The following is a 9,057-nucleotide window of genomic DNA, read 5'->3' on the forward strand; positions in this document are numbered from 1 at the left end:
CGTAGCCTGGGAGACATCATGATGCAACTCTTGAAGTAGCCGGCGGCTGGAGGAGTGGTCGCGGCGGCGGCCCGAGGAGCGGCGGCCAGAGAGGCGGCGACCAAGGAGGCGACGGCGGCTAGGGAGGCGGCGGCGGCTGGAGGAGTGGTCACGGCGGCGGCACGGGCAGTGGCGGCGGCGGCTGGGGAGATGAGTAGGAGAGGGGTGACGGCGACGACGCGCGGCGGCGGCTGTAGGAAGCGGCAGCGGCGGCAGCGGGTGGCAGCTGTTGGAGGGAGAGGTGGCGCGGCGGTGGTGGCTATGGAGAATAGCGGCAGTGGCGGCTAGAGGGAAAGAGGGTGGAAGCGGGGTTGGGGAAGGGCGGCGACACGGGGCAGCGGCGGCGGCGGCAGGTGTGGCGGCGGGATGGAGCGGCGGCTAGGGTTAGGTCGAGGATCGTGATGCGATAGATACCATGTAGAAGATGAGGTTTGGGCGTGCAACACAATTGCATTGATCGGTGCACCAGGCACGTATATATGATGTACAAGATAAGGCCACAACCTCAACTATACAGGAGAACTAGGAGATGGGCCAAGACACAATATATTCAACACATGTCCTTGTCAGATGCCAAATAATTTGGTGTCCGAAAATGCACTCAACATGGAGAGCTCCCATGATAGTTCGTGATATGGACAAGGATGGAGTTGTATCCAGGCTCAATTCTACCTGCCTATGTGTTGCATCAAGTTTGTTTATGTTCTATCCAGTACTTCATATCTTAGATTATGGCCCAGTGCCCAGACTTCCATTATATTTGAAGAACCACTTCCTATGATTATTATGAGCTCTTCTGTGTGTATGTCCCATGCCGTATATGACCATATGGAATGGATCTATGCTATCTGGTAGAACTATTTCCGAATCCTACTACTAAATTATAGTGGAATTCAAATGCCATAGCAGTAATGGCATCTGGTATATTACCACTGTCTATGGACCTAATTCTTCCAAAGGGAAAAATGAATTTACGAACTAGTTAACAAATTGGATATACATCTAGTTTTTTTTTTAATTTTGATATATATCTAGAATGAAAACAATTGAATTATTATGGGTGATTTTAATTTTATTAGATCTCCAGACAACATGAACAGTCCCGGTGGAGATCAAAATACAGAACTACTGTGCAGCCGATAGTCAGTCGCTGATCAATAGACGATGCTACATCCAGTGGGTGTGCTTCATTCTGTCCCGTGCATGCATGGTTGGATCAATGGGATCGTGCAATAATTGGCTGAGCAATGTCGTGTGTGTAGCAGCACTCATCACAATGTTGCTTTCAGGAGTATCATTCAAGGTTTGGACCCGGAAAAAATACCTCTCAAGGCTAGGGGCTTTTACTTGGAGTAATTAACATGTATGACTACCCTTTTCTAGGAAAACTTGATTGGGTATTTACATGTATGACTACCCTTTTCTAGGAAAACTTGACTGGGTATTTGCATCCCCTAAATACACATCTTCATACCTTGACACTATAGCAATCCCCTTGGCTAGAACCACAAATGATCATGTCTAAGATTTCATAATAATAGTTTAAAGGGTCAAATCTTCAGATTTGAGGAGTACTGGTTGGAATTTGAGGGCTTCTAAGACATTGTACAGAACAACTGGAATAATATTACTTTCTATAGCAACTCTAAATAAGATCTTGTCAAAAGATTTAGATCTATTCTTAAAGGATTGTTGAGTATCGTGATTATTAGGAAAGTTAGGATAGCGTGGGATATTATTCTACCTTGCATTGTACTTCAAGATGATCATGTACTCCTATATATATGTCCACGAGGCTCAAGCAATACAACAAATATCTCTCCAATATCCCTCTCTCCCTTCTAACATGGTATCAGCCTTATCTCGATCCTAAACCCTAACCGTCGCCGCTTCCGCACCCGCGCGCCGTCCCCGGTGCGGTTGGCCTCTATGACCGTTGCTGGGGGCCACGCCGCCCGTACCTAGGGTTCGTCCGCCGATTACGTTGATCGATTGCCCTAGAAAGTCTTTTTCCTGATCTGTTGATGGGGTTTCTTTCTCTCTCGCCGATCGATTGGTCGGTGATCTTTTTTAATTCTCCAATCTAAGATCGGATTGAGTCGCTCGTCCCCCGTCGTTCATCTGCGTAGGTACTCCGACGTTGGACCGCAGCCTGCACTAACTCTCGTGCGGCGTCATACAAGGCCACCGCATGCGCACGCGTCCCACGCGGGCGTGGTTGCCGCTGGTGTGGCCGGCCGCTCGCGTTGACCCAGTGGACAACACGTCCATGCATGGATCTGGTTGCGTCCCGATCTCCTGCTAACTCTCGTGTCACTGTTGGGTTGCACGCTCCTGCTACGTCCGGCGGAGCGCACGACGTCGGGTTCCTCCGTTTTCAGGTTTCGTGAAGATCGACATCAAGTACAACGCTTTATCGTTGAGCAATGGGTTACCGCTGCGTCACCTAGTCGGGCCACAACACCGTCGTCCCGTGGTTCTCTCCGTGGCTGCACCGATCCACGCCGCCGCTGCGTCGCTCCTTCGGGCCGTAGCGCCGCGGCTCGTGGTCTTCGTCATCGCCCTGAGGTCGTTCCCGTGGTTGCACCAACCTGCGCGCTGCCACTGCGTCGCCTCTTCGGGCCGTAGTACCGCTGCGGTCAGCCGCCGCCCCGAGGTCGTCCGCTCCAGGCCGTCCCTGAGGCTGCACCGACCCTCGCGTTGCCGTTGTGTCGCCCCGTCAGGCCGTAGCAAGCATGGCACGCGGTCCTTGCAACCGCCCTGAGGTCTTCCTGCCGTCACCCCGACCCGGGCGTTGCCGCTGCGTCGCCTTTCGGGTCGTAGCGTCGCGGCGTGCGGTCCACTCCGCCGTCCCCGCGCATCGACTTCTACGTGGTATGTGTCGCGCCGCCTTCCTAGGTGTGACGCCCGGATATTTAGGCTACAGTAATCCCCCACTAATGGTGCCATGTCATCACATAACTGTTGCTAATCCTCACTTAATCCAAATCATATTTCAAATTCAAATTCAAATTAAAGTCCAAAATTAAAGTTTCTCAAACATGCAAAATAAAATGTTCAAAGTGTGGCAAATATTACATAACTAATTATGGTGGTGACCTAACACTTTTGCAAAATATTTAGATACCCCTTTTGTGAATATATCAGTGGCTAAAAAGAGTTATTAAATGCCTTTTAAATTATAGAAATACTAAACTATTTTATTTGAACCTCGTACTAAATGTGGCAGTGGTATAATTAGTAAAAGAAATTTAGGTGTTATTACTATATTTTATAAAGCCAATTGCTATTCAAAAATAAAAGAAAAATAAAATTGTAAAAGAAAATAACAAAAAGAAAACCCCTGGGCCTAGCCCACCTAGGCTGGCCCAGCCAGCCCACCTACCCCATCGGTCGCCTTCTCCTACTGTTCTCCTGGCGCGACCGCTACAGGGGTGCGTCCCCATCCGACCAGCTCGCCGGTGCCGCCCCGAGAGGATAAGGGCGTCGTCCCCTCGACGCCTCGCGCCCTCCCCTCCACTCACCGCTCCCCACTTGCGCCCCTCTCTCTCTCTCTCTCTCTCTCTCTCTCTCTCTCTCTCTCTCTCTCTCTCTCTCTCTCTCTCTCGTCCACGCACTCGTCCTCTCCTCCAGATCCATCACCGAGCGCGACCGTCGCCGCCCGCCTCACTCTGTCGTGGCCATCGGGCACCTCTCGCCTTGTCGTTGCATCCATGAAGACCGCCGTCGTCCGCTGCGTCCACTACGGAGACGAAACGAGCCGGAACCTCCTCCATCGCCTCGCGCCCTTCCATCGACCGACGCCGCTGCAACCGCGTCGATCCACCTCGCCTCTGCGCTCCTAATCTTTCGCGGGCCACCTTGAGCCACCCGGTGAGCGCCGCTTCTTCCCCTCTCTTCGCGCATCTTTTCTGCACCCGTAGCCTAGCTAACCGTCGTGTCCGGAGCTCGCCTCCGCGGCCGTGACCCGTCGTCGCCGTTGTTCGGCTCAACCGAGCACCTAGATGTGCTCGGCACACTCCCAAGAGGCCAACTCCGCCCCCAACTCGCCTTGCCATGCTCCCCTGCACTCAAACCTCGAGCTCGCCCGAGGTCGTCGCAGTCTGCTGCTGCTGCGCATTGCTGCTCACCGGGCCACGCTCGTGCGTGCCCACGCCGCGCCTTGGCCGCGCGCCCCACGCCCCAGACCGCGCCTTCGTGCGCACCCGCGCACCCGTCGCTCCCCTGCTGCCTCGCCACTGCCCGCGTTCCCCTCGGCCGCGCCCCTGGACGCCCCTCCCCGCGCTCGTCTTGCCTGGCGCCTCGCCTGCGGTGGCCCCTGCGGCCCCGCCTCTCCGTCGGCCGGCCCAGCCACCACCGCGGCCCCGCACGGCGCTCGCCCCAGCTTCCCCTTGCTGGTGCCCCATCCGCTACCCCGCCTCGCCTGTGTGCGCGCCCGCCTGGGGTCGCGTGGCCTCCGCCGCGTCGCGACCTGCCGCCCCCCCTCGCCGCTCCGGCCGGCGCCCTCCGCAGCTACCCTGCCGACGCTCCTGCTGGCCTCGTCGAGGCCATGGCCTTGCCCGGGCGTAGCGCCCCTCGAGCACGGGTGCCCGCCCGTTAACCCGCACCGGCCCGCTGGCCTTAGGCCACTTGCCTATGGGCCCCACGCGCCCTGGCCTTAAAAAAAGAGAAGATAAGAAAACAATTAATTAATTAGTTAAGTAATTAATTAAAAAGTTAATTAACTTAATTAAATGGGTAAGTAATCTCTAATTAGTTAGGTGAGTCAATGACAGGGGGCCCACCCCCTGTTGACTAGTCAAACGTTGACTGGTCAACTGGGACCCCCTGGCCCACCTGTTAGCCACTGGGTACACTTTTGTGTACAGTGTGCTGGGTGCGCCTAGCATTTTAGTATTTATTTTTTGTATTAAAATTAATTTTAAAATATTATTAAAACTTTGAAAATTAATAGAAATTAAACCGTAACTCAGATGGAAAAGTTTTCTACATGAAAGTTGTTCAGAATTTCAAGCCGAATCCGGATACGCGGTCCGTTCGTCTGCCACACGTCTCTAGCATAGCGAACCTGCAAACTTTCCCCTCCGGTTCATCTGTTTGACAAACGTCCGGGACCGGGAAAACTTTCCCAAATGGTATCCCACTTCACCAGTATCGTGTAACACCGTGTTAGAACACCTCTAGCCCCGCTTATGATCATGTTGTGCATATGTTTGCGTGTATTTACTGTTTCTTCCCCCTCTTCTATCCGATAGACCCTGAGACCGCTGTTGATGCCCCTGTGATCGACTACGTCGACGACGACCCTCCTTCTTGTCTGAGCAACCAGGCAAGCCCCCCCCCCCCTTGATCATCCCAATATCGCACATTATATACTCTCATGCTTGCATTAGATTTTGCTACTGTTATTGTTTGCTCCTATTCTGATGCATAGCCTGCTTTTGTACCTACTATTGTTACCTACATGCTTATCCTAAACTGCTTAGTATAGGTTGGTTAGTGATCCATCAGTGACCCCCACCTTGTCCTTGTTGCCCCTGCTTCATCATCGACGACTCGATCAACGTGATCGACGACCAGAGCCCGACACCTCACATCACATCACGCCCCTTTAGTTGCTCGACTCTGCAGAGCTACTATCGAGTGCCGAGGGTGATCCCTCATAACGCACTCCTGATGATAATTTTGTAGTGTAGCTATTAGGTCGTGGTCATCGAGGGTGATTTCCTCTTTCACCATTCCCGATACGGCTCTGTCGTTCAACACCTCAAGTGTGAACCTCGAGGGTGGTCCCTCTTACGTTCACCTTGATGATTACATTGAGTGGAATCCACCGGGGGCGATTCCTCAGGTTTTCCCCTTGATGTTTGGACACACGGTTACCTTGACTTTACTTGAGACCTTGGTGAAAGTCAGGCGGGCCCGAAGAGCACCCGCAAGATAATGACGTGGCACGGCCAGGCATTCTAGGCCCTTGTCGTAAGTCCACGAGACGGGGCGATGGGGTCACTTTCGATCGTGAGTCTCTGCTCGTCTCCGCAAGCTAATAATACACTATGGTTTGGGTACTTGTTCTGAGTTGGCCTTTGGCCTTTACGCACTAAACACCACGCGAGAATAGATATGGGCCTCGACGTCGTGGTATCAGCCGAAGCTTTGTCAGACGTCCAGTTTAGCAGTGCGGCACGGCTGGGCCGACACCATCCTATAGTGGTGGAGCCTGGTCTGCCCTGCTCGCAACGACCCAGAGTGCAATGGGCGATGGGCCCAGACCCCGGAGTGCTTAGGAGGTAGACCGACGGGGACCTCTCTGCTGAGCCTAGGTAGGGCTGCGACATGTTGATCTTCCGAGGCCGGGCATTGACCCCAGAAAGGTGTGTCCGGCCAGAGCGATCGAGGTGTTGGGTAACGTGGTGCACCCCTGCAGGGAAGATTATCTATTAATAGTCGTGTCCACAGTAACGGACGTTCAGACTTATATCCTGATCTTATACAAATGGATACTTGAGATATGTGGCTCCGGGATTGCTTTCTCGCAGGGAGTCGAGGAAGGATCTCTGGGCATTAATGTTACAACATGCTTGTTAAATATAAATTGTTGTTCTTTACTCTTCTACATGTTGTAAGATGCTCGGAGCTGCGTGAAGATGCTAGTCTTCGATAGGCTAGGCTTTCCCCCTCTATTCTGGCATTCTGCAGTTCAGTCCACAGATACAACCCTTCCATTTGATACAAATGCATACTTAGTATAGATCTGATGCTTGCGAGTACTTTGGATGAGTACTCACGGTTGCTTTGCTACCCCCTTTTCCCCCTTCTTTCTTCTTTCCGGTTGATGCAACCAGATGGTGGATCCTTGGAGCCAGATGCCACCGCCGATGGATGCTACTACGTAGAGACCGCCGACGACCAGGAGTAGTTAGGAGGTCCCAGGCAGGAGGCCTTGCCTCTTCGATCGTTGATGTTTGTGCTATCCTTCTTAAGGCAAAATTTGTCTAACTTATGTCTGTACTCAGATATTGTTGCTTCCGTGGACTCTTGTGTATTGAGCTTGTATTCGAGCCCTCGAGGCCCCTGGCTTGTAATATGAAGCTTGTATTATTTCATTTTGTGTCTAGAGTTGTGTTGTGATATCTTCCCATGAGTCCTTGATCTTGATCGTACACATTTGCGTGTATGATTAGTGTACGATCGAATCAGGGGCGTCACACTAGGCGCAGCAACGCCACCGTCTGCGCCGGTCATCGTCGTGCTCTCAGGTTCTTCCTCGCCTACTTCAAGCACCGTCGCCACGCTTCAGACCTAGCCGCCGCCGCCGCCTCAGGCCGACGATGCCGCTCTTCTTCCCGGTCCACGACGACTACCTCGACACCGGCCACCCGAACTCGATATCGACCACAGCGTCCATCGCACGACTACCTCGACAAAGGGCTACCACCTTGCATGAGCAACCTCATCGGTTTTCTCTCCAGCCATGACTTCCGCGATGCATCGACCGTTACGACTGTGGGGGAGGGGGGTGTCCATTGGCTTGCCTTCGGATTCTTCTCCAGTCTCACCGTCTGTGTGGTTGTTGTGACTGCGGGGGATGTTGAGTATCACGATTATTAGAAAAGCTAGGATGGCATAGGATATTATTTTACCTTGCCTTGTACTCCAAGATAATCATGCACTCTTATATATATATGCTCATGAGGCTCAAGCAATACAACAACTATTCCACCAATATCTCTCTCTCCCTTCTAACAAGGACTTAAAACATGAAGCAAAAACTTTCCAACCGTCAAGAAACTAATTGAACAATAATTCTATGTTCTTGCCCTATTGGATGGTCTTGAAGATCAAAGGCCATTTTACATACAAGAAGGTAATTTTAGAAAGGCCCTTATTGAGCACACCGCAAAACTGGTTGAGGAAAAGAGATTATATTGGAGGAGAAAAAAAAGGCAAATACTAGATGGCAAAATTAGGAGATGAAAACACATTTTTCATACTAGTGCACCTCAGAATTACAAGCATACATATCCTCTTCAAAATGTGATGATGGTTTATCTGCTAATGATCAATTGACTAGAGGGATCAGGTACTTCTAATGGTGTCTCTATGCAATTTAATATCAAGCACCTATCAGAGACTATGGTTTAAGTCATCTAGAAAATCCATTCGCCAATGAGAAAATTTTATGAAATTATCACGAACATGCCCAATGATAAATCCCCTGGACTTGATGGGTTTGATGGTCTCTCATGAAAAAATGCCTGCACATCATCAATGAACAGCTTTACAAGCTATGCTTTGATTTCTATGATAGCAGAGTGAACCTCCAGAGTGACCACGATGCATTTATTGCCCCTATCCCTAAGAAAGCCAATCCTGAATGTCATTCTGAATTTAGGCCTATCTCCCTTCTGAGTATGCCCATCAAAATAATCACAAAACTGCTCACAAATAGACTTTAAATGGTATAACTTCCATTCTCAATAAAAACCAGCGTGGGTTTATTAAAAACAAAACTATTTAGGGTTGCCTCTCTTGGGTCTTTGAATACCTTCAGATATGTCAGAAAAATGTCTGAACATGCTTATGTAAAAAATATTACTCCCTCTGTTCACTTTTGTAAGACGTTTTAGACAGCTGAAATTGAACAGTAGCACCGATCTCTAGCTCCCAGACAAATGTCCTTTGTGTTTTGAGTCATATGGGCTTCAGACCAATATAAAGCTCACCTTAGTCTGCCTGCTTCCACAAGTTGGACTACTTCTCTGACTTCAACTCTGACTTCGCCATGGGTGGCAGTAGTGATGCCAGGAAGATGCGTTGTGTCAGTACTCACAAGAATTGTTACATACTCTACTTTTTTGTGAAAAGGCTCGTTATGTATTTAGTGTTAACATTTTGGAGACAGCTCTCAATTTCTCGCCAATCTCGCAACTTCCCAACCAACCATGGAATATAGACGAAGACAAAACAGTTCGTAAAAAAATGAACACAGAACACAAGGGACACAGTCCCAGGAAA

The sequence above is a fragment of the Triticum aestivum genome, chromosome 7B, assembly GCF_018294505.1.
Source record: "Triticum aestivum cultivar Chinese Spring chromosome 7B, IWGSC CS RefSeq v2.1, whole genome shotgun sequence".
Lineage (NCBI taxonomy): Eukaryota > Viridiplantae > Streptophyta > Magnoliopsida > Poales > Poaceae > Triticum > Triticum aestivum.